The 27,806-nt window shown below is 38.5% G+C and overlaps 1 pseudogene; it reads right to left on the bottom strand.

The window, feature by feature from the left end:
- Positions 1–216: 216 nt before the first annotated feature.
- LOC100609189 (UDP-GalNAc:beta-1,3-N-acetylgalactosaminyltransferase 2-like) overlaps positions 217–27,806 on the bottom strand; it is a 91,498-nt pseudogene continuing 63,908 nt past the window's right edge.

Here is a 27,806-nt window from a genome sequence, read left to right as displayed (position 1 = left end):
GCTCCCATTTTTAAAACCATCAGATCTTGTGAGACTTATTCACTATTACGAGAACAGCACGGGAAAGACCTGCCCCTATGATCTGATTACCTCCCACCAGGTTCCTCCCATGATATGTGGGAAATGTGGGAGTTACAATTCAAGATGAGATTTGGGTGGGGATACAGCCAAACCATATCACCTACCCGAGTTTAGACACTGCTAATTCAAATCCTGTTATATTGCTTCAGATTGACAAGGATCACCACAGAATTCCTTCAGTTTCCACAGTTCTGTCAGCTCCTGTGGAGAATACTGTGGGGAAGACAATATTCCTGTCTGACAAGTCTTCTCACACAGTCACATGCTGTGCTGGTAACTGTTAGGTCCTGTGGCTGCCATCCAAGTGCTTATGCATACATAGACATACAGGTCTATAACCTCCTGGAGTTGCCTGCCAGCCAGTTGATGATGTCCCTGGAGATCACATACCCCGACCCACATGCAAAGGCAGGGTAAGCATGACCAGGGTGCTCCAACTCCTGCCACTTCCTGGTTCCGTCAACTGCCCAATTCAGTCTGAAATATCCCCACCAAAATTAGACCTATTCAGATTCTTTTGAGAAATTCTATTAAATACAGCTTTCAAGCCTATGTAACAGTCATCGTCTGTCTTTAGCAACAAATCAAAGTTGGTTGTTTCCATAGTCCATCTATAAAGTTCAATAATTTTGCAGGTATATTTCAATGAGTGTTGACAACATCCACAAAAACAATATCATCATAGATGATGTTTTCCTCCTTCAATAAGGCATCTAAAACAACTCCAACTCCCTCCATACCTTCCAGTAATTCATGAGGCAATGCACCCTCCCCAGCTGTAATGACTCCAAGAATCCCCCCTCCATATTCAGTGTCACTTTGTGAAGATTTCTTAACACAAAGTTGTGGAGGTCTTCACTCTCCCATACAATTGTACCTTCAAAGCTCTCTGGTAAGATGAATTGTTCCATGTGCTTGTACACAACTTGTTCACCTGCACACCATGGCTTGGAGGACTCTAGTGAACAATGAAGGGGGCCTCTTCCCGTTCTGCCTGAGAAAGCTTGAGAGCGACGTTCCTCTGGAAACCCACATCATTGGCATTGTAGAACACCCCAAGACTGGTAATAAGGATCGTGTAGAGAACTTGGAAACTCACACTGACAACTCAGTCCTCAGCGAACCCTGATGAAGTGTCTTCAGAAAGACTGAATGCCTCAATTTCCTGATTCAAAGCTGGATTTGTGATGTTGAGTAGTAGGGATCCTCCTGGTCTTCCACAGGCCCTTAGCAGCCATGGGCATCTATTATGAATTTGACAAGCACACGTTGACTTAATGCAGGATGTTGTATCCAATGATCAGCCAGCTGCTTATCACATTTTGAAGTTTATGGTTATAGCAAGGTGACAACACACCAACTACCACATCATAGTGACTAGATTTCCACTGAAGAAATAAGGCCAACTGGTCCACAGGGCCAGCCTCGGAGGTGTGGGCAGGCTGCAATCATTTACATAAAGGATAATCAGTTGGAGAACACAGGGCAGACAAAGCCCCATTAACACTAGCAACAAAGAAGATAAAGTACTTAGAAATAAATTTAACAATTAGTGTACAAAATTTATAGTGCAAAACTTTAAACACTCTTGAAAGATATAAAAATAGACTTGAACAAACAGAAAAACATCCTTATTTTTGGATGGGAAGATTCAACATCATAAAAATGAGGATGTCATTCCTTTAAGCAAATTTATAAATTTAATGCAATATCACTAAAAAATTTTGCAAACTTCATATGGAAAAATAAACATGCAAGAATATCCAGAAAAACACTTTTAAAAAAGCTTTGAGGGAATACTAGCTCTACTAGATATTAAAACATACTTGCCTCATTCTATTCTAAAAAAAAAACAAGAAAGAAAACATATTATAAAGCCTCTATAATGAAAAAAGCATATTACTAGTAGATGTTGACAGATAGGTTGAATAGAACAAAAGTCCAGAAAGAAATCCAAGCATATTTGAAACTTTAGTATATGATAAAGGGAGCATCTTACATCAAAAAGGCAAAGAATGAATTTTAATAAATGGTTCTGGGGCAACTGGTAGCCATTTGAAAAAAAGATAACATCAGATATATAACTCACCTGACAGAAAAGAATAAACCCCAAACAGATAAAGAACCTATTGTTAAAAAAAAAAAAAAAGAAAAGAAACCATCAGGTACAATAAGGAAATCTGGATAAATTACTCTTTAAGCTGGAAAAGGCCTAACGGATTCTCCAAATCTGGATGTAATTTTAAAAAAAAAAGGATGATTTTAACTATGTAAAAATGAAAAAGAAAATCTAGACAGCAAAAAGCATCATAAAGTCAAAAAAACCACTGACTTACTGGATGAAAACACTTCTATCACACAGAAAAAGGGTGAACTTCTGTAATATATAGAACATTCTTCAAAATTGAGAGTGAAAAGATTTTAAAAATCCAAATGAAAAATGTAAGGAAATGTAGAAACAATTCGCAAAAGGGTATAAAAATGGATGAAAAAAGGTTTAACTTCACTCATGATAAGAAAAATGCAAATTAAAACTACACTGATATGTCATTTATTATTAGATTAGGAAACATTTAAAAATACATAACACACTCTATTTGTTAGGCTATGGAAAAACAGGAACTCTCATATGTCGCTAAAGGGAATGCAGCCTTCTTGAGGAGAATTTCACAATACCTAAAAAACTACACATGTATTTACCTTTTGATCAAAGAATCCCACTTCTAGAAATCTACTCTAAAGATATACCCTCACCAATACAAAAATGTAAATGCACAAGGTTATTCATTGCAGCATTGTTTGCATTGAAAATGCCTAAATGCCCACACATAGGAGAATAGTTGAAGAAACTATTCTTCAAAGTGGACGCGTCTACACACAAAATGGATTTCCCCACAATGTACACACAAAATGCCATATCTACAAAATGGACTACTATGGAGCCATACAAAAGAATGAATAAGATCTGTGGGAAGTAATATAGAGTGATTTCCAGAAAAAAATAAAAACATATACATTGAACTATAAGCTTGAGTGAAAAGAAACTCAAGAAGAAAAAATCAGAGACTAAGATAAAGATATTGGTTGCTACTGGGCATGGTGAGAGTTGGGTAGAAAGTAAAGAAAACAATCGGAAAGGGTCATTTCTCTGAATACACCTTCTTTTTATAGACCTGACTTCTGGAACTATATTAATTGTATTAGGTTTTTAGGGCTGTCATAACAAAGTACCACAGACTAAGTGGCATAAACAGCAGAAATTTGTGGCCTCACAGTTCTGGAGCCTAGAAGTCTGCATCCAGGCACCGGCAGGGCCATGCTTCCTCCGAAGGCACTAGGAAGAATGTGTTCCAGGCCTCTGTCTTAGCTTCTGGTATTTCCCTGGCCCATAGCAGAGTAACACCGGTTCACATGATGTTCTCCCTGTATGGATGTCTCTGGGCCCAAATTCTCCCTTTTTATAAGAACACCAGTCATACTGGTGTCCCACCAGTCATATTGACCCACCTACTCCAGTATGACTTCATCTTAACTTATTTGATTACCCCTGCAGCGACCCTATTTCCAAATAAGGGTGAGTCCTGAAGTACTGCGGCTTAGGAATTCAATAATGAATTAGGGGATGGGAGGTGGAACACAATTTAACCCATAATATTACTGTTTCTCACATTCAAATAAATAAATAAATAAAAATGTAAAAACCCACAAAGAAGGGGAGGATAGCCTAAAACTAAATACAATTGGAAACAAATGAATTGACCTACATAAATCAAATGAATAAAATAATCACACTCAAGAAGGGAGAAAAAATTAACTCAAGCAAATGTTGAACACAATACCTAGATTACTTGCCTTCAGGCTAAAGGCAAAAAGACCTCTAAACAAATATTGAACTCCAATTAGTAGACCTCTTTTTTATCCAGAAATATAGGTTAGTAATTCTGGAACTACTTGTATATTCTAGAATTGAACAAATAAATAAATACGTACATTGTTGATATTGGGATCCAGAATTCTCACTGTTGGAGAAGATAGTGATAAATCTGAAGAGGGGACTAGAATTGTAGATATCAGTGTGACTCATGGGGACATAGACAAATTGGTACAAATGGATATAGATATGTGTAGGTCTGTATATGTGTGTGTGTGCCTCTGTGCATATAACTGCACAGTATATATAGACAGAATATATACAAACAGTAGAGAGAGAATATATACATACATATATGCATATCTGTATACACATATATACAAAGTAGATAGAATATGCACATACAAACATATCTGTGTATATATATACAGTAGATAGAATATATATTCATACACATGTATGTACAAAATATATACATATTTGTATGTGTATAGACAGAATATATACACATACACGTGTATGTACAGAATATATGTATGTATGTGTATGTATATGTTATCTCTATATATACTGTGCACAAAGACACACACACATATACAGACCTACACATGTATGTACATACATATATATGTATGTATATATGTATATGTATGTATGTATATATTCTGTCTCTCTCTCCCCCAACTCCATGACTCCCCCTTCTCCTTCCCACTCAGGTCTGTCCTCTGAGAGTACCTAGAAAAAAAATGAAATCCCACTAACAATGGGGTTCACCTCTTAGCACTAGATCTTGTTTTCTAAATACCGTTCTTCACTAAAAACAGCCAGGTTTCTCTGAAAATAAAAATGGCTAAGCAGGGGTAGTTTACAGAAAGAATAAGATAAACCTGGGACATTTCATCATACCAAAGGATGATGAGGACATACCAAAAATATAAAAGAGCCAGCTCGAAGGGGCTCCCATTGGCAAAACCAGGGACAATTTGAGTATCAAAATAAAGGTAGTAAATTAAAGGATTTTACTCTATTAGTAAATTAAACTTCATGAGTCTCGAGTAAAACAAGCCAATTGGGGGACAAGGTAAATTCTTTCTTACAAGGGACTGCCAACTCGTACATCTAGAAAGAGTGTTGGAATTATAAAAATCAACCTTTGCCAGCCAGTATAATAACTGATTCATCTTGTTTAAGGAGTAATGGGCATCCCCACAAGATCTTTCTTTAAATACAAAGGGTAAAATACAGCAGTTGAGAAAACTGCAGAACACCACATTAGAAAATGGTCAAAGTTAACATTACTAGCAATGGGACTAACCAGCAGCATATACCTTGATATAGTTTGGCTCTGTGCCCCAACCCAAATCTCATCTCGAATTGTAATCCCCATAATCCACATGTGTCAAGGGAGCGACCAGGTGGGAGGTGATTAGGTCATGGGGGCGGTTACCTCCATGCTGTTCTCATGATTTTGAGTGAGTTCTTATGAGACCAGATGGTTTTATAAGTGTTTGGAAGTTCCTCCTTCGCTCTTCTCTCTCCTGCTGCCTTGTGAAGAAGGTGCTTGCTTCTCCTTCACCTTCTGCCATGATTGTAAGTTTCCTGAGGTCTCCCCAGCCATGTGGAACCACAGTCAATTAAACCTCTTTCCTTTAGAAATTACCCAGTCTCAGGTATTTCTTTATAGCAGTGTGAAAACGAACTAATACATACCTCTTACACAATGCACTGAGAAGAGCTCAGCAACACCTCTGTGTCATTCTGCCAAAAGTGAATAATCTAAATCTATTCTTTTTTGGGGGGACGAAGTCTCCCACTGTCTCCTGGGCTGGTGAGCAGTGATGCGATCTTGACTTGCTGCAACTTCTGCCTCCCAGGTTCAAGTGATTCTCCTGCCTCAGCCTCCCAGTAGCTAGGATTACAGGCGCCTGCCACCAAGCCTGGCTAATTTTTTGTATTTTTAGTAGAGATGGGGTTTCACTATGTTGGCCAGGATGGTCTCGAACTCCTGACCTCATGATCCACCCGCCACGGCCTCCCAAAGTGCTGGGATTACAAGCGTGAGCCACCGCGCCCAGCCTCTGAATCTACTCTTGAGGGTACATCAGACAAACCCAAACTTAGAGGCATTCTACAAAATTACTGTGCTATACTTTATAAAAATGCCAATATCATGAAATTCAAAGAAAGACTCAGAAAATGTTCCAGATTAAAGGAATCTTTAAAAACATGACAACGTTCTCTTTCAGCAGAAGAGTGGGGGGGAAAAAAAAAGAACATGACAACTGAATGAAATGCATGATCTGGGATTTTCTTTTGCTATAAGGGACATTTTTGAAACATTGACAACACCTTAACAGGTCTGTAGATTAAATAATAGTATTTGTTTCAATGTTAATTTTCTATTTTGAAAACTGTACTCTGGTTACTTGAGGAATTCCTTGTTTTTATAAATACATATTGAAGTATGTAGGGGAAAGAGGGTGTCTGCAACCTATTCTTAAGTGGTTCAGAAAAAAATTGAGATGCATGGTATATGTGCACACAAGCACCCACAGATAGTGACTGAGGAAAGGATGAAGCAATTGCAGAAACAGTTGCCATTTTGGGAATCTGGATGAAGGGTTTCTGGGAATTCTTTTTACTATTCTTGCAACTTTTCTGTATGCTTGATATGTCAAAATAGGGAAAAAAATTAAAAAGAAGGGAGAGATGGGGAACCAGAGAATTAAGGTGACTTGCCCAAAGTCATACAAAGGAGGCAAAGAAGCTGTCTGGGTCTCAAGCTCATGCTCCTACCACCATGTCCCTCTCTTTATGATGACACTTCAGTGTTCCTAGTAACACATGCTAGAAAGCAAATGAGCTGGGCTAGTGGCTGGATTGTTAATTCCTAGAGAACTTGTTTGAACATCCTGTGAATCATACTGGGACTCCAAGGCGGGCAGCACAGGGGCAGGAGTGTGGCTGGTGCTAGAGGCATTCTCCTGGCAATGTGCCTTGCCCTCTAAGAGCTCAGCCAGCTGTCAAAGATACAATGTCTAATATGTTGCAATTGAGACTGGCATTCATCTCTCTAAGGACTCCGACCTGGTAGGTGTGATCTGACCTGGTAGGTATGAGTGCCTACCTCTCTGGTCAGGAGCAATATCCACTCGTGGTCATGATGGTGGCAGTGCCTCAATGGCAGAGGGGTCCCAAGGGACCCAAGATGAGTGCCTTGACTGAAGCTACTGGTTTAGGGTAGAGTGACATGGTTCTGCTTTATGGGTAGACAAGTGTGGCAAAGGCTGGCAAGTCAGCAGGCAGATTTTGATTCAGGCTTGTGCTCCAATGCTAGTTGGGAACCAAAATACCAAAAAAAAAAAATCCCCAGGCTAAGGAAGTATTCCCCTTCTGTGCTTCCTATGAGCTTCCATAACAGTACTTGCCATGTTATACTGCAGTCGTCAGTGTATATGCTTGTCTTGTACACTGGATTCGAGAAGACAGTCTGTGGCATTCATTGAAAAAATACTTATCAAGACTTGCATTGTACCAGGCACCATTTTAGGTGCTGGGGATACATCAGTGAACTGTTTTTAGACAAAAATCGTGTCCTCATGGAATGTGCTTTCATCATCATATATTTAGCATTTAGCACAGCATCTGGAACATAGCAGGTGCTCAACAATAAGTGAGACAACGCCACTTGGAATGGGCACTTGTGGTGATTTGGAGGAAAGCTGCAGTGTTGTGGGCATCCAGGGAGTCCCAAGGCTCAACTCATACACTCTGGAAACTAAGCAAGGGTCAGAGGCCTAATTCCAGTCCCCACCCTGGAGACTATGCAGTTTTTAGTTCTGAAATATCTGGGACTGCTTCTGGATCTGAAGGCTGGATCTGCAGGATGAAATGTTAACCACCAGCCAAAAGGAATCAAGAGGGAAGAGACTCAATACATAACATGCTTGCTGTAGTTTGCAGGGTTGAATGTCAAGGATAGAAAGGGACATTAGAAAGCATGTGGTTAATCCTCTGTTTTCCAACCTCCAACCCTGCCATCCCCATTTTACTCTTTACTCTTTCTTAAAGAAGCTACTGCCTCTATTTCAGTCATACCAGTGACAGGGAACTCACAATTTACTAACACAAGCATTCAATTTTTAGTAGCTATAGTTATTAACAAATTCCTCCTTAGGTAAAGCCAAAATTAATCTTTGTCTGTCCTGTCTCTGTCATATAAGACAACTCAAGAATTCGAATTGCTCCAGCCTGGGCAACATGGCAAAAACCCCTTTACCAAAAATGCAAAAAATTAGCCAGGCGTGGTGGCATGCACCTGTCATCCCAGCTAATTGGGAGGCTGAGGTGGAAGGATCGCTTGAGCCTGGGAGGTGGAGGTTGCTGTGAGCTGAGATCGCACCACTGTACTCCAGTCTGGACGAGAGAGTGAGACCCCATCTCAACAAAATAAAAATAAATAAGAATGCAAATTGCACTTTCTTATAATTTGGATATCAGAGGGTCATTCTCTAATATTTGAAGTCTTGCCAAAATCTTGTCTTAATGAAAATATAAATGCACCCATCTTTTCCTCTTTTCCTTCTCTTACAGTTGAGCATTTCCCTTCCCTCATTTGAGGTTAGTGCTTCCACCTGTGCTCTGAATTGCATCCCTTATCACCAGATCTCAGTTCCCAGTCACTTTCAAATCTTGTGGTCACCCTTCTGCCCCCATCACACTATTGGAACTATTTGAGTGAAGATCAAGACCTCCTTCTGTACTACATTCAAGAGACGTTTTCTGTGATCATCGTATTTAACCCTCCACGGCACCGCATCTGGCTCTGCTAACCACTTCCTCACACTTGACTGCCTTTCTTCCTCCCTGGCAGCTGCTCCTCTTCAGCCTCACGGTGGCTTCTCTTCCTTTAGTCCTTTATTCTTTGGTTTCCCCAGAATTCTGTCCTAAACTCTCTTCCCATTCTACACCCTCTCCCTAGGTAATTTAACTCACTATCTTTGCTTTTGTCGTTGTTGTTTTGAGACAGGGTGTGGCTCTGTCACCCAGGCTGGAGTACAGTGGCATGATCATGGCTCATTGCAACCTCAACCTCCTAGGCTCAACTGAGCCTCCTGCCTCAGCTTTCCCAGTAGCTGGGACCGCAGGTGTGCACCACCACAGCAGCTAATTTTTTTGATAGATACGGGGTCTCACTATGTTGCCCGTGATGGTCTCAAACCCCTGGGCTTAAGTGATCTTCCTTCCTTGGCCTCCCAAAGTACTGAGATTATAGGCATGAGCCACCATGCTTTGCTCAACACTTACCAGGCATAACTTGTTACATTACACTTGTTATGCTTGTAAAAAGTATAACAGGAATGAATTGTAATTTGTAAGTCTGTAGCTCCATCCCAAATTAATTTCTGGGCCTTCAGATCTATTTATGCATCGATTTACTGGACCTCTCTGAGAGAATACCCTCCTCCAAGTTCTCAAACTCAGCTTCTAGGATAGAAGTTTCCTAGGTTACCTGACAAGAATCCGGGTGTCTTTTTTGAATTTCTCTCTTCCTGCCACATTCCCTATATATCCACTCATCACCAGGACCTGCCAAGCGTGTGACCTAAACCTCGCTTCCAGTCATTCCCTTGTGTCTAGATCCACCAAGATGAGCTTTGATTCCTGCAGTAGCCCCCTCACTGCTCGTCCCACCTCCAGTACTCCTCCTTCTCATCTGTCCTCCTCATTCTGGCCAGAGTAATTCTTCAAAATGCAAAGGAGGCTCCACCCCAGACCTACAGGGCTGCCTGGACAAGATGATAAACCGGAAGTACCTTTATAGAAACAGCAAGGCCTCTCAGAAGCTTCAGCCTCACTTTCTTCCATTTTACCGTGGCATTCTGCGCTTCAGCCATGCCAAACTGCTTCTGGTTCTCCAAATTTACCTGACTCTCACTTTTAAGTCTTTGGAAATGCTGTTCTTTCAGTGGGAATAATTATCTGCATTCCACCCTCTTTCTTTTACCCAGTCCCTTCCTCTATGCCTGCACTGGGTCATTCTAGGCTGGGTCACTCTGCTTGTTCTCAGCTTGGACATCTTCAGGAAGATCTCTGTTAACCTGCTCCTCACATGAGACCATGGACAGTACCTGTTCTGTTCATCTGCACAGCTCCCTACTCTTTCCCTATCGATCAAAACATTTGTCACGTTACATTGGAATTGGCTACATTCCTTACTGCACTTTAATCTTTCCCTACTCTTTCCCTATCAATCAAAACATTTGTCACGTTACATTGGAATTGGCTACATTCCTTACTGCACTTTAACCTGTGCTGGGGCGGGGGTGGGGAGGTGTGGGGTTGGGGGAGGGAGAGTAAGTGTGTCTTGTATACTGCTGTGTCCCAGAGCCTAGCACAGTATAGCATCCCTGAAAATAGAAAAAAATATATATAGTACTTACCAAGTTAAAAAAAAAAAATACTTACCAAAGCTGGGCATGGTGGCTCATGCCTGTAATCCCAGTACTTTGGGAGGCTGAGGCAAGAGAATTGCTTGAGCCTGGGAGCTTGAAACCAGCCTGGACAACATAGCAAGACCTCATCTTTACTAAAAAATATACATATATAAAAAATTAGACGAGTGTGGTGGCATGCACCCACAGTTGCAGCTACTCAGGAGGCTAAGGTGGGAGGGTCACCTGAGCCTAGGAGATCCAGGCTGCAGTGAGTTACGATTTTGCTGCTGCACTCCAGCCTTGGTGACAGAACGAGACTGTCTCAAAGACAAAAACAAAAACAAAAACAAATTTACCAAGTGAAAATAAATGTTTGTTTTTAAGATCAGATTTACTAATACATGCTCAAATTTTAAAGGAAAGCTTGTTTCATTTACTGAAGGAATAGTTTTCAATCTGCTTCTTGGAACACTGGGCGCTCCATGGAGACAATTGGAGTCTAGGGCAGTGGAGGATGGGGAGCTGGAGTGGCCTGCTCAACACTTTCTAAACCACTTTATTGATGTATGATTGACATAACAAAAAGTTGTAAATTTTTTTCTTTTTTCTTTTGGAAACAGTCTTGCTTTGCTGCCCAGGCTGGAGTGCAGTGGCGCTATCATAGCTTACTGCAGCCTTGAACTCTTGGGCTCAAGTGATCCTTCTGCCCCAGCTTCCTCAGTAACTGGGACTACAGGCAAAAAGTTGTAGATTTTTAATGTATATAACTTGATGTGTTTGGAGATAAGGATATACCCCTGAAACCATTACCAATAATCAATGCAACAAACTTATTTACTGCCTACAAAATTTCCTCCTGTTCATTTTACTTTTTGTTAGTTTGTTGTTCCTTTTGTGGTAAGAGAATTTAATGTGAGATCTATCCTTCTAGAACATTTTTAAGTATACCATGTAATATTGTCAATCATAGACCCTATCTTGTACAGAAGAGCTCCAGAACTTATCTATCTTGCATAGCTGAAACTTTGTACACTTTGACCAACACTTCCCCATTTACCCCTTCTTGCCTTCAGCCTCTGGGAACCACCCAGTCTCTGCTTCTATGAGTTTGACTATTTTAGATTCTGCATAGAAGTGAAATCATACAGTATTTGTCTTTCCATGTCTGGCTTATTTTGCTTAGTATCCTGACCTCCAGGTCTGTTGTATTGCTCCAAATGTGACCGGTTCAATGTTTTTCTACTTTGTGTACTAAAGGTTTTTGGTTTTCTGGGTTTTGTGGTTGTTGTTTGTTTTTTGAGATGGAGTCTAGCTCGGTCACCCAGGCTGGAGTGCAGTGGCACCAATTTGGCTTACTGCACCTCCTAGGTTCAAATGATTCTCCTGCCACAGCTGCCTGAGTAGCTAGAATTACAGGCATGAACCTCCATGCCCAGCTAATTTTTGTATTTTTGGTAGAGATGGGCTTTCGCCATATTGGCCTGGCTGGTCTCGAACTCCTGGCCTTAAGTGATCCTCCTGCCTCAGCTTCCCAAAGTACCGGGATTACAGGCATGAGCCACTGCACCTGGCCAGCTTTTGGTTTTCTAAAGCTGTGCTGTCATACATTCTTACAGAGGGCATGTGCCCACATAGCTGAATCTTCATCTGGGATACATGAATGGTTTGTCTCCTACTGCTGCTGTAGCAAATTACCATAAACTTAGTGACTTAAAACAACACCCATTTATAATCTTAGCTCTGGAGGTCAGAAGTCTGGTGTGAGTTTCACTGGGCTGAAATCAAAGGATTGGGTTGTGAACATTATTGGCTGGCCATTGTTCAGTCTCCCAAAGACATGCTTCCTCTAAAAATGTGTACACCTCAGCACTTTCTTGAATGCACATCATCAGAAAAATGAGAATCTACATCTTTCAAAACTTATCACAAAGGGTCATGAACCCTGCTAAAGCAAATCATATCCCTAGTGAATTTAATTTAAAAATCTATTTCAAACAGATCATTTACATACATGTTTTCAGAGCCATACCCAAATGCATTAAATACCACTGTAGTAAATTAATGCAAACTTTTTGGGAGGGTAATTCAGCAAAATATACCAAAGTAGAAAATACACTTAGTTTAATCCAGAAATTATACTACATTAGGACATTTCCTAACAGACATAATTGCAAAAAAAAAAAAACTGCAAAAGGATGTTTATATAAATTGTAGTACATGTATACAGTGGAATATGATACAGTTATTATAAAGAATGAGAGTGATGTAGATGTGTGGATAGAGAAAGCCATTCAAGATAAAATGTTAAGTGACAAAATCGCAAACAGAGGGCAAGGTCTGATTGCTCTGCATGAAGCTTCAGAAAGGATCATATATAAGCTGGTTCCTAAAATAATTTGAGAGACGATACATAAGAGCCATTAACAGAGAGGTGGGTGGTAGCAGTCAGAAGAAGACTCTATTTTGTGCTTCTTTACAATCTACATTTTTCTATTGTGAACATTGTATTAGTCTGTTTTCACACTGCTGATAAAGACATATCCAAGACGGGGTAATTTATAAAGAAATAGAAGTTTAATGGACTCACAGTTCCACATGGCTGGGGAGGTCTCACAATCATGGCGGAAGTTGAGGGAAGAACAAAGGCACATCTTACATGATGGCAGTCAAGAGAGAATGAGAGCCAAGCAAAAGGGGAAAACCCTTATAAAATCATCAGATCTCGTGAGACTTACTCACTACCACAAAGAGTATGGGGGAAACTGCCCTCATGATTCAATTATCTCCAAGCGGGTCCCTCCCACAACACATGGGATTTATGGGAGCTATAATTGAAGATGATATTTGGGTGGGCACACAGCCAAACCATATCAGGCATGTATTATTTTATTTTATAAAAGTAAATCAGAGTCAGTTAAAAATAATGAATAATAATAATAACAGTGGGATCAATAATAACATCCACAAGCTTGTCTGTGTGCCTCACACACTTCCAAGGATTTCACACAGATTAATTTATTCTCACATCTCTAGGAGATAGGAGCTACTATTACACCCATTTGGCAGATGACGACATTTAGACGAGTGAAGGTTAAGCCAGTTGTTTTATGTCCCACAGCTGGCAAAGGGGGAGCTCAGATTAAATTGAAGTCTGTTTGACCTAAGCCAGTGCTCTTCACTGTTGCTGCTATTTGCGTTTTCTTGCAGATATTTTTTTGTGCTCAAATAGGAATCCTAATGAAGACTACAACATATGTTTTAATACAGGTAAAAACTTTCTCAAATGTCAAAACTAAAAATATCTTCTTCCCAAATCTGTCACAAATCTAAAGAATTATATCACAAAGGCCACATATTTTTGATGCTTCATATGTTCAAAAATGTGAAAATATTTTTAAATTTTTAATGAGAAGCATTACTCAAAATGTCAACGTGGGGAAACACTTATAAGGTGGACAATTAAAGAAATAAAGAGGAGGGGAAATATAGACAGGGAGAAGAATAAAAAAGGAAGGAAAAGGAAATTTACTCAATTGTGCTAACACTGGTGATTTACAGCTTTAAGGGAAGCTTTCTACAAGTAGTCTAGGCTATCATTTCTGACAGTTGTAATTTTTTCATTATATGCACTAAAGAAACACTCTATTTCCATTGCAGATAAGATGAGGTTGGGGTATTTTTTCAATGAGAAGATGATGCCACTAAGTCATATCTAGAGTACTTTATTGCAATTGCTTCCACACATTAGAATCACTATTTTTTAAGAAAAAAATAATAACAAAAGTAAACAAGCAACTCATTACCACTCCAGTTTTGCAAATAGTCTGGAAACTATTTGGCCAAACCTTTTCTGGGTGAAAAATTTTATTAGCCCTGTCTACTCTATTCAATGTTTCGTGAAGGTGATTCTGATGTGAACCAGTGATTTAGAGCCCATCTTCCTTTCATGCATCCTTTCTCTCTGCTTTCTTTCACCCTAGCTGAATCACTTCAGGTTAATTTGCTTGCATTATTGCTTGCCAAATGATCCCAGTGAAGTATTAAGGGTGGTTATCAGGTCTACAGTATCCTCCGGTTAAGTTAATGAGTCCACACCTGGTTAAGTTAATGGGTTCTGATTTAGCAACTGTTGACCAGTCTCAAGTCCATTGCTAACTACTAGATGGTCTGTGAGAGAGTATAAACAGAGGCCAAAATGCCATCTAATAACTAAACACTTAAAAATTAAAATATACTACTTATGTTAAAATTAGGATTTTCTCACGATTTGTATTCTATTAACATTAATGTCAAATTAGGTCAGTGTAGTTCTTAGACTTTTTAATTAATTTACATTTGGTGAAGCCGCTTAGCTGAGGAATAGTAAATGAAATTGTTAATAAAAGTCACAATATGTGGCCAGGTGCAGTGGCTCATGCCTGTAATCCCAGCACTTTGGGAGGGTGAGGCTGGAGGATTGCCTGAGTCCAGGAGTTCAAGATCACCTTGGGCAATATAGTAAGACCTGTCGCTACAAAAAATAAACGAAATTAGCTGGGCATAGTGGCATGTGCCTGTAGTCCCGGCTAGTCGGTAGGCTGAGGTGGGAGGATCACTTGAGCCTTGGGGGGTTGAGGCTGCAGTGAGCTGTGATCGTGCCACTGCAATCCAGCATGGGCAGAGTGAGACCCTGTCTCAAAAAAAAAAAAAGAAAAAGCCACTGTAAGTATATTTGGGAGTGAAACAATAATTGTACAAAGTTTAAACATAGTTATAACGTATTTTTTATTTTATTTTCAGCATATGTCTGTCACTTATGTTGCGATTTTGGCCATCTCTTACAGTAATATCTTCATTAAATCTTTATTTATATAAAATTGCAGGGATTTCATTTGACTTGTTTAAGTTGTGGACTTGATAAAAATAATTTTTTTCATTTTCATTATTTTGGTCAGTAATTAAATCTTTATGTATTACAATAAAGAATATGTAATATCTTGTTTACAATTTTGTGGGGTTTTTTTGAGACAGGGTCTAACTCTGTCATCCAGGCGGGAGTGCAGTGGCATAATCACAGCTCACTGCAGCCTTGACCTCCTGAGCCCAAGCGATCCTCCCGTCTCAGCCTCCCAAGTAGCTGGGACCACAGGCTTGCATCGTCATGCCCAGCTAATTTTTAAAAATTTTTTTCTAGAGGCAAGGTCTCACTTTGTTGCCCAGGCTGGTCTGGAACTCCTGGGCTCAAGAGATCCTCCTGCCTCAGCCTCCCAAAGTGCTGGGATTACAAGTGTAACTCACCACGCCCAGGCCCTGTTTACAAAAGTGTGACTCACCATGCCCAGGCCGGTTTGCAATTTTTATATGGGTCATGCTCAATATAAATCTTATTTTTGTTGTTTCCAGTTTTTAATAACTTAAGCAGACTGCCCCATTGAACATTTATTTCCTTATGCTTTTTAGTTTTCCCCTGAGCTCTACTTTTATATTTTCTATTTCTCAATTTAAACTCATTCTTACTAAAGGATTAAGAAATAAAATGCAATTATATTTAAAGTGAGCTTAACTTCATTGAATATGAAATGACTGTATTTTCATGAAATATGTAAATTAAAATTTTGTTTATATATTTTCAAAAAAGTTATATTCTAAAATATTCAAAATGACATATAAATGTTAAAAGGCAAACTAAATTATAATTATTAATATAAATTTTAATATAACATTATTTAAAGGAATCTATTTGGGGGAAAATAAAATCTCACTAAATACTTTCATAACAATAAAATCATTTGCAATAACAGCAGCTGTGGAGCCTCTGATGTTAGTACTTTTAGGACATTTCCCCTGAGCTGAAAAGGTTCTTTAAAGGAGATCATTCCACATTCTTGCCTTATGAACAAAAGCTTGGCTTTTAGCTGTCCAGGAGTGGAGAATTAAGTTACCAGGTCTCAGTACCGGTCTGTTGACAACATCTATCTTACTCCTTCTTCTTGGCCATGCTTGGGTGTCCTCTAGTCCAGAAACCTCCTTTCCAGAGAATAAGCCTTCAGTCTTTCCCCAGGATGAGTGAAACACAGTGGCCCAGCTACATGGAACAGAGACTGACTGCTTCTTAAACAGACATTAGACCAATGCTCCTGACTCCGGTGCTTTCCTTGGTCCCTGTCATGTCTACATTTAGAAGCAGCTGGTGGCAGTAGCTGCTGAGCTTTGGGGGATTCTAATGTATAAATCAGGTTGGTTCTCTGCTTTTCCACTGTTGGTTTGGTTTTCTTGGGCCTGTTAAATCCTTTACCACTTGGCCATCTGCTCTCCAGCTTCCAAAATCTTTATTTATTTATTTATTTATTTATTTATTTATTTATTTATTTATTTATTTTTTTGAGACGGAGTCTCGCTCTGTCGCCCAGGCTGGAGTGCAGTGGCGCGATCTCGGCTCACTGCAAGCTCCGCCTCCCGGGTTCACGCCATTCTCCTGCCTCAGCCTCCCGAGTAGCTGGGACTACAGGCGCCCGCTACCACGCCCGGCTAATTTTTTGTATTTTTAGTAGAGACGGGGTTTCACCGTGTTAGCCAGGATGGTCTCGATCTCCTGACCTCGTGATCCGCCCGCCTCAGCCTCCCAAAGTGCTGGGATTACAGGCGTAAGCCACCGCGCCCGGCCCCAAAATCTTATTGATGGGATCACTTTTCCTCTTCTCCTTGTCATTTAGGATTTCTGCTTTCTTAAAAAATACCTTTACTGCTATTTTAGAAAGGACTGGGGGAGCAGTTAGAGGTGTTCACGTTCCATCTGCCATATTTGAACAAAAGTGCCCTATTCTGCTTATTTTATCCACTGTGTTAGGTTAGGAGTGTAAATCTAATCATGTTACTCACCTGCTTAAAATTCTTTAAATTCTTTAAAGATTCCCTTGTTTTTCAAGATAAATTAAATTCCTAACAAGACCCCAGAGGCTCCCAGTTCAGTATCAAGCTTACCTTTCCACCTGTTTACCACCCCCGCCCACCCATTATCCCTGTTCCAGACCACCACCTCCATCCACCCTCAGTTCACCCAGTATTCCAAACTCTTTCCTAATTCTGAGTCATCGTGAGTTTTATTTCCTCTGCCTGGAATCATCTTCCCTCACTCTTCACTAGGCTAAGTGCCCTTCATTTCAACTTACAAGATTTTCATCACCCACTAATTCAATGTCCATGTGCCTTACTGAAGTGTATGTTCCAGTAAGGTCTAGATCTTGTCTACCTTATTCACCACCATACTCCCATTCCCGGCTTCTGCCTAGATGCTCAATAAATATTTATAAAGTTAGAATTTAACCAAAGCATGTGCTCAGATCAGCTGTCACTGAAGTCATCTGCCTCACTTATGCTATTCTGCTACATCTTTTCTTGCTGACTTAAGGTGAAGGAGTTAATCAAGCTCACTAATAGGCTTTGGCTTTGGCCAGAGGAGAAGCACTCGTTCTGAAATGTTATAAGCACTGTACTGTCCATAGATCTACTTTTCTCACTGCTGAGTTAGAATTCCGTGGGGGCTTAATGGATGTTTATTGAATGAACAAATGCCTCTTGCAGTCAGAAAAAAATATAGCAAAGGGCTAGTCTGACCTGGGAGGGGCAATATTAAGGAGTATCTATGAATAAGTCAAGACAAAATACTAAAGACAAAATACAAGACAAAAATACAAAGATGTGCCATACTTCTGAGTCAGGAGACATGAAACTGAGAGACACAGGGACAAAATCATAGAATGAACAGCAAGTCAGATAGGGAGAGAGGGAGAAGGAATCATAAGACTCTTGGTGCAAAAGGGATTAAGTATTTGCATTCTGCCATAAGGAATATCATAATATAAACTTTGTAGAGGTGTTATAATTACAGATTGTGTATATGGCCTGTTTTACATTTTAGATTTTTAACAAATAGTATTATCTGATTTTTAGTTAAGAGGCTACCCCATTCTCACTTTTTTTTTTTTTTTTTTTTTTGGAAATTGGCATGTTTTTAGACTACAAGAAGAACATACCTGCAAAGTACCCAATGAAGACAGCCTACATACTCCTGGGAACAGGTACCAGTAGTACATTTTAGTGGAAACTCATGCACACCTATATCTGAAATGAGTCACTCTACTTCCTTTCCTACCTATTGTATCTCCACAGCAGATTCAAACACCCAGCACAAAGAGATTCATTAGCTTAGGTTGGGTCTTTGTGCCCACCTAAAAAGGGTGTTTTCCTGATTGTGCTGTGAGGAAGAGAGGTGGATTTGTAAACTCTGGAGCAAGGTTCTGTGTATCCTAGGCTGTTGCTGGTACCTACTGTTCAGAGGAGACCACTGAATGAAGCCACTATCACCTTGTCTGACCAGGAGACAAATTCTTTAACCGAGGAGTTGGGGAATAAGAAGGAAGGAGAATACATTAAAGTCAGATAGCCGTAAGATTCACTTCAAAGTGGAAATGGCAACACATCTCAGGAAACCCAGAGAAGTATACTGCCAATGTTGGGAATTCCAGTGAATTCACTCAGATTTCTCTTTGAAGGTCAGAGAATTGCTGATAATCATATCCCGAAAGACCTGAGAATGTGTGTTCACAAAAGATTTGATTCAACTTTATCAAGAACAAATGGGGATTGGTTAATGGATACAAAAAAACAGTTAGATAGAAGGATTAAGTTGTAGTGTTCAGTAGTATAATAGGGTTACTATAGTTAATAATAATTCATTGTATATTTCAAAATAGCTCAAAGAGAAGATTGGAAATGTTCCCAACACAAAGAAATGATAAATGTTTGAGGTGATGGATATCTCACTCTGATTTGAACATTACACGTTGTATCCATGTATCAAACTATCACATATACCCCACAAATACATGCAACTATTACGTATCAAAAACAATTTTAAGAGAAAATGAAGGGCTCAATCAATGGGTTGACATTCCTTTTCTTTTCCCCTCACTTTTGTTTTTAAAAATAGTTCATTTTTAATGTGTTGTTCAGAATGCCATGAAAACTGGTACCCCATCTCTTTGAATTCTAGGGCTCATTATTCATCATTTTCATTGTGCTGACTTTTGTTGCACATTTCAGCCCTCTTTGTGCTGATTGTTCCCTTTTCTATTGCACTCTTTTTTATTTTTAATTTTTATTTCTGTAGAGACAGAGTCTTGCTTTATTGTCCAGGCTGGTCTTCAACTCCTGGCTTCAAGTGATCCTCCTGCTTCAGCCTCACAAAGTGCCTTCTCCTTTTTAAAAATTATATATGTGCATGAGGAGGCCACCTTTTCTAGAGCTGTGTGTTTTCAGGCTTGTGATAATAAATACGATCAACTAATGCAAGTGTTCAGACTGACTTTACAGTTAGCCCTGAAGTCCTTGTATGTGATGGCTTCACTCTTAGACTACAACTTTCAGTGGGAGATGGAAGTTTTTCAGAGACCTGAACTGTGGAAGAATGACCTCCATTTTTGAAACCTATTTTCACTGAGTAAAGATTCTAGTTAGTAGCACAATTTTTCCTCTGCATTTAAATTACATTTTTAGTGATTTTGTTTTTCTGTCTGCTTTCTTCTTTCTGGGACTCTAATTATGTGTTTAGCCTGATTCATACTGTTCCACATGTTACTCTGCTCTGTTTACTATTTTCTGTCTTTTGTCTCTGTACTTTATTTTGAATAGATTCTGTTGCTAGGTTTTCAAGTTCACTAACCTTTTATTTTTGCAGTGTCTAATATACTGTTCACCCCCTCTAGTGTCTTTTTCATTTCAGATTTTGTGTTTTTCATCTTTAGGAGCTACGTTCCATTTTTTTTTATACTTTCAATTTCTCTCCTCATCATGATTCTACTATCTTTCACATATTTGAGCACATGTACCATATTTATAATAGATATTTTAACATCATTTTCTGCAAATTTCATCATCTGTCATTTCTTTCATAACTGATTTTTTTTCTCATGATTGTGAGTTACATTTCCCTTCTTCATATCTAGTGAGCTTTGATGGGATGCTAAACGTTGTGAATTTTACGTTGTCAACTGCTGGATTTTGTATTTTAAAATACTCTAGTTATTTTCTGGAAAGCAATCAAGTTTCTTTTGATTAGCATATTGCCTTTGAGATTTGTTTTTAAGCTTTTTTTTTTTTTTTAGACGGAGTTTCGCTCTTGTCGCCCAGGCTGGAGTGCAATGGCACAATCTTGGGCTCGGTGGCTCACGCCTGTAATCTCCATGTTGGTCAGGCTGGTCTCGAACTCCCGACCTCAGGTGATCCGCCCGCCTCAATCTCCCAAAGTGCTGGGATTACAGGCGTGAGCCACCACACCTGGCCATTTAAGCTCTTTTAAGTTGTGTCTAGAGTAGTCATTATTGTAAGTTTGAAATGAAGCTCCTTCAAGCCTCATGTCTTCAATGAGATCTCTCTACTTGGATTGTGAGTGCTTAATTCCTGGCTCTGTGAACTCTGGAAATTTTGTTTTACAAGTCGTAAGTAATTATTCATTTCTTGAAAGCTGTTTTTGTCTGGGCTTATGGAGTATTCACTCTATGTAAAAACACTCTGGTATTTAGGTAAAAAGTCAAGGGTTCCACACTTAGATTTCTGGACATTTTATCCATGTACCTATGATTTTTGGGTAATCTGCCCCATGAATTCTAGTTGGTTAATCTTTTTATATCTTCGACACTGGTCTATTCAACTCAGAATAATTGTCAGACTGTTTAGGTTTTCCTATGTACACTATAAAGAATTGCCTCTGGGCAGAAAGTGTAGGTGATGGGAGGTCTAATATCAATATTTTCACCTCAGAATTCACAGTCCTGTGTGGCATGTTCTCCAATGTTGAAAAATAGTTTTTCCCCTATTGTCCAATGTGGTGACTATAGTTAATAACAACGTATTACATTCTTGAAAATTGCTAAGGGAGTAGATTTAAAATGTTCTCACCATAAAAAAAAAAAATGACAGTTTGTTAATTAGCTTGATTTAGCCATTCCACAAAGTATACATATTCAAAATATCACGTTATATTCAATGAATATATATGTTTAAATTAAAAATAAATAATAAAAGATATTTCTTCTTTATAGTTTTCCATTATTTAGATATCTATGGCTAGAGGTTAATTGTGGACTGTATTACTCCCTCATAGAAGAAGTAGACTGACATATTCACTATTCATGTTACCATTATATTTCTTTGTATTAATATTGAAGGAGCTTATGTGAAAAAAAATGGCCGTAATAAACTATCAAGTTTTAACATATATTTGTAGATAATGCATGTCTTTGGGGAACAGGGTGGGAGTGTGAAAGTAGGAGGAAAAGTGAATTACACAGTTAGGTCTGTGGTTTCTCAAGGGAAAGAAGCATATCTGAATTATCTTTTTATCCACAGAATAATCATAATGCTTGGCATACAAACAGCTTCCTAAATACTGTTGGTCAATGAACAAAGGAAGAAAAAAACAGATGAATAAAAAGGAAAGCTGTATACACAAAAGTAGAATTCTTTTTGTCAAATGATACAAATATATTTTCAAGATCTTGTTACATACTGCCCTTTTGCTTTTTAGAAAAATGGCACCAATTTATATTACTATCAGCCATAAAAGCATTTACTCATTTCCGTGCAGGCCTGCCAACATTGTGCTAAATCATTTTATGTCTCTAAGAATTGATGAACAGCAAACATCCAAAACCATTAATTTGTACACTAGATGTTCAAAATTCTATGTCAATTTTCTTGCTAGAATTAGGATCTATTAGTAAGAGATTTTGCCTGTGAAGAAAAGTTACTTACACAATTATCCCAAGACAAGTTATTTATGCAATTATCCCATTGACCATTTCTGTATTCAGTGTTTTCTTCAAATTTGTTGTAAAAATGCTAGATGACTACATTGTTTATTAACCTGTGATTAGGCTTTTAGTCTTTTAACATGAACCATTTATTGGCCATGTTATGTAATTTTTGTCCTGAGCTGAAGCCATTAAAATGCCTTCAAAATTAATATCAAATATTTTGTGTTTATAAAAATGTAGGCAAATTAATATATTTAAATATAATGTAAAAAGGAAGTTGAAGGTTTTCTGAAAATAGGGCAGTCTACATAAACTAAAAATCTTTCATATAAAAATACATAGAAGTGATGGATAAAAGATAGCATATATAATTTAAAAATACATAGCTATCCTAACAAAAAAGTGAGAGAAATCTCCAGAAGACAAACATGTAAAGAGAACTGTATACAACAAGATTAAGTGTGAGTTGATACTTCAGTCTTCTCAGAGGGTCATGTGAATCTTGATAAACTAGAGGCTTGGAAATTAACTGAACATAATTTCATGCTGAGATAGCATGTAAGGAACTGGGTCTATGGAAAGATAAGCAATTGAAGTTATGCACATACATAGAGAAGAGTAGACTAAAAATTATCTGTCTGTAGCACAGGTAGGTGATGAGGAAAACTTTCAGTCTTAGCCAGGGCTGTAGTTGAAAAAAATCAAGAAAGAAAAACATTTCTTATAAATTTATGATCATGAACCCAATTACACAGGTTTCAGGTTTGAATTTCCATCATCTCTGTAGTCTGGTAACTGTATACGTTAACATAAATTTTATTCCTGGATTAATTAGAATCCTGTGGTATGTCAAATCACATTACATAGGATTCTCACTATAAAGTCCTGGGAAGATAAGTTTATAATCTACAATTCTAAAACACACAGGAAACAATGCACCACAAAAAGAGTCAGCAGAGAAAAAAAGGATATGATTAAACCCCAAGAATAACATCAAGAGTAAGATTATCAGGCACAAACTATAAAATGATTATGTTTAAATAATTAAAGTAGTATAAACTAAACAAACAAGAATACGAGAAAGGTATAAATCACTATGGAAGTTACCAGGTAATTTTAAGAACAAAAAGAAATGGGTTTGTAGAAAATAAATCTATAGTCACTAGAATTTTTAAAATATTGAATAGATTAAACATATGATTATATTTATAAATAGAACTAGTGAATTGGTAAATTGTACTCAGAAGATGAAAGCAACACAATATAAAAAGTAGGTAATGTGAGAGAAAAATGAACAGACATGAAAGACAGAATGAGAAAGTTCAACATACATATAACTGGTTTTACATAAGAAGACATTAGAGAAAATAGAAAAGAGGGAAATTTTATAAATGACATAAAATAGAAGTTTTCAGAATTTAATAAAGATAGAACCCAACATTCGTAAGTCAAATCAAGTAATCAATAGGATAGCAAAACTACATACACACTTAGATAAATGACTATCAAAGAGAAGATGTTAAACAATGAGGCAAAATAATGACTTATAAACAGCATCAATACCAGTGAAAAGACAGTGAAATAATACATTCAAAATATTCAGAGAAAATAACTGAGAAACCAGATTTTATACCCAAATAAACTATCATTCAAATGTCAGGTCAAAATGAATGGCTATTAAGATAAACAAAACATGAGAGAAATCACAAATGGAGCTGAGTGAATTATTAAGAAAGGTACTTCAGGGAGGAGAAAATTAATTTCAGGAAGAAATGAGATGCAAGAAGTAGAAAAGAACTTTTTACATCTTGATAAATCTTAAAAACAAAAGATTAAAGGTATAAAATAATAATACATGTGATGACTGGTTTACAGCTATAAAAACAAGGGAATATGAAAATGCTGCCACAATATTAATATGTAAGATGGGAGATGCATCAATAGAGTTCAATCACTCTTCAGAAGCATGAAAGAGAGTAATTAAAAAAATTATTAATATTTCTTTTTAAATTTACATAAAGTAAATTCACTCTATTTGTTATAAACTCTAAGTTTTAAAAATTATTATTTTATTTCTTAGAGACAGAGTCTCACTCTGTCACCACGAGTGCAGTGGTGTGATCACAGCTCACTGCAACCTCAAACACCTGGGCTCAAGCGATTCTCCCATCTCAGCCTCCCAAACAGCTGGGACTACAGGCATGTGCTGCCACACCTGGCTTGCTGTACATTCTGAGTTTGGACAAATGCAGGTAGTCATGTAATCACACCAACATCAAGATACAGAACTTTTCATTGCCCCCCAGATTCCACTGTGACTCTTATGGTAGTCTGTCCCTCCCCTCATGCCTAACTGTAAACATCCACTGATTTAACAGATCACCATCTCTGTAGTTTTGTCTTTTCTGGAATGCCATATAAGTGGAATCATACAGAATGTACCCTTCTTAGTCTAGCTTATTTCACTTAACACATGCAACTGAGATTTAGCCACTCTATTGAGTACATCAACACTTCAGTCTATTTGATTCCTGAATAGTGGGCTTTGTCCAGTTACTCTAGCATCTGGTCATCTCAGAGTTGGCATCTGTAGATGAACATTTACTTTAATTGGTTAGATTTTTATGATACTTTTCATACATTTGTATTTTATCACAGGCATTTTGAATATTATATTGTGAGACTCGGTCCTGTTAAACTCCTGTGGAGAACGTTAACTGATGTCAGCAATCAGTCAATGTTCAGACTAAAAGTTCCACCTTACACTATGGTTCCACTGTCAGTTCATTTCTCAAAGCTGTGCTATGCTGTATGAATCCACCCTGTGCATGGGCCAGTCTGTGAATTTGTCCCTGTTTTATATCATAGTCCCATTCCCAAAGCCTTTGCTGTGCTTCTTTGGGTATGTTCTGTACATGCAGAGATAAGCTATAAGTGGGGGCTTGTGTCAGATTGTTTTGTATAGTTAGAGAGTTCTCTTGCCCAGCTCTCTCATTTCAGGGATTCCCCCACATTCTCAGACTCCTAAAGTTCCCTTTTCTCAATTCCTCTGGCCAGAAAAATGGTTCTGCTAAGCTTCTGCTATGATAATTACATGTTCAATTTCCATTTAATCTTTCAATCTATGTAGGGATTTAAACATATTTCCTAATATTGACCCAATTTTTCATTCATCCCATGAACTCCACTTGGTCATAATATTTTATACCAGTAATGCTTTGTTAAATTCTATATGTTACTATTTCCTTTATTATTTCTGCATGATATGATTTGAATTTTTATCCCTGCCCAAATCTCATATCTAATTGTAATCCCCAATTTTGGAGGAGGGGCCTGGTGGGAGGTGATTGGATCAAGGTGGTAGAGTTCCCCCTTGCTGTTCTTGTGATAGTGAGTTCTCATGAGAGCTGGGTGTTTAAAAGTGTGTAGCACCTCCCCCTTCACTCTCCTCCTCCCTCTTCAGCCTTGTTAGATGTGCCTGCTTCCCCTTTGCCTCCCACCATAATCGTTAAGTTTCCTGAGGCCTACCTCTAGCCATACTTCCTGTAAAGTCTGCAGAACTGTGAGTCAATTAAACCTCTTTTCTTTATAAATTATATAGTCTCAGATAGTTCTTTATAGCAATGTGAGAACAGACTAATACACTGTGCTAATAGTTTCTCTCTGTCTCAATTATCTTTGTCAGCTTTTGGTGTTTTCTTTGCTAAGGTGATTTTGTAAATGAAGTTAGATGCTGTGATGATTAATTTTATGTGTCAGCTTGGCTAGGTTATGGTCCCCAGACATTCAGTCATCAATCTAGATTTTTCTTTTTAGATATGATTAACATTTAAACCAGTCATAGACTTTGAGTAAAACATATTACCTTTCTATAATGTGAGTGGGCCTCATCCAATCAGTTGAAGGCCTTAAGGAAAAAACACTAGCTGTGCACAGTGACTCACACCTGTAACAGCACTTTGGGAAGCCAAGGTAGAAGGATCACTCAAGCCCAGGAGTTGGAGACAAGCCTGGGCAACATAGTGAGACTTCATCTCTACAAAAAATAAGCAAAATTAGCTGTGTGTAGTGGTACACACCTATGGTACCAGCTACTCGAGGGGGCTGAGGTGGGAGGTTCACTTGGGCCCAGGAGGTTTGAGGCTGTAGTGAGCCAAGATTGCGCCACTGCACTCCAGCCTGGGCCACAGAGCAAGACCCTATCTCAAAAAAGAAACAAAGAAAAACAACAACAACAACACTGAAGTCTCCCAAGGGAGAAGGAATTCTGCCTCCAAATTGAGATATTAGGTATGAGTCTCTGGCCTGCAAGCCTGCCCTGCAAAATTCAGACTTGTCATGCCCCACAATTGTGTGAGCCAATTCCTTAAAATAAATCTCCCTGTCCTTCTCTTTTATTCTTATTCTATCTACTTGAGGCATTTATTTGATGCTTGATATTGACTAAATAATTTCATCTCTCTATTCTTCAACTCCCAAACTCGTTCAAGTAATTCAACCTTCAACATAAATTCAGTCCTTAAATCAAAATGTCGAAGAAATGGGTCTTGTTGATATATACTTAAGCACAATAAACTTTTGTTGTATATTCCAGTAGTTTTTATTTTATTTCATTTTTCCATGTTATTAAAGTTTGTGTGAAATGGACATCATTCAGCTTACTAGTATAACTGCTTTTTTCATTTTCACAGTACATTTCTGAGTAGAATGTACTGCTGCTCAAAAAAGGAGAATTTTTTCCCCTAGAGATTTATGGAGGATTTCCAATCAGTCAACCCTAACTGAAATTCCTAGTGACTGAAAAAAACCCCACTTTTAGAAAATAGTGACTCTACAGGTGTGCTATGTGTCAATCACCACTGCTGCCATTTTCCTTCTATGTACAAACAATGAAAACAACAGCTTCCCTTTATGCCATCTAAATTTGTACAGACCTAGTGCTCTCAGACCAAGTGAATCTTTTAGCACAGGAAGCAATATTTATGTATTCAGTACAACATTTTCACAAATGTTTGGTAAATACATAATATGTGCCAGGAGCTGTGCTACACATGAAATATAAAAAGTATCCTTACTTTTGAAACACATATCACCTACTAATGGAAGAGACAAGTGAGTAAAGAGAGCATTTTAATACAAAGTTGTGATTTTGACAAAAGGACTGTGTCAGTTATCAATTTATTACCTCTCAGCTCCAAATCCATTCTTTTATTGCCTGACACTGAAGAAGCACTCCTCTTGCCAGCAGGCATGATGCTAGGCATTGTCAGTAGAGGGCGCTAGAGGGACACTGCGGGAGGATGGGATGTCTCTTCCTGGTTCCGGTGTTTTTGTTTCAGCATTCTTGCTTCTGCAGCGCTGGACTGGCATTCAGGACACCCAGTGGCGCTCACTTCCAGGGAGTTTCAGCAGCACCGCTGCAGAAGTCTTGCAGTGGTTCCAAAAGTGCTCCAACAGGCTGTCCAGTAATGAGTGAGATACAGCAGTACTTCCCAAGGCAGTTTCCAGTGGAGGGCTGCAGTCATCTTAGCAGGCTCTCCAGGCATCTCATTCTCCTAGCAGCAGCTTCTGGATGAGCTCTACAGTCACCCCAGCTAGCTTCACATCAGTATGTTCAGTGGCACA

The sequence above is a fragment of the Pan troglodytes genome, chromosome 5 (genome assembly GCF_028858775.2).
Source record: "Pan troglodytes isolate AG18354 chromosome 5, NHGRI_mPanTro3-v2.0_pri, whole genome shotgun sequence".
Classification (NCBI taxonomy): domain Eukaryota; kingdom Metazoa; phylum Chordata; class Mammalia; order Primates; family Hominidae; genus Pan; species Pan troglodytes.
Note: the sequence above shows the minus strand (reverse complement) of the source record. Positions and strands in the feature narration are given on the sequence as shown.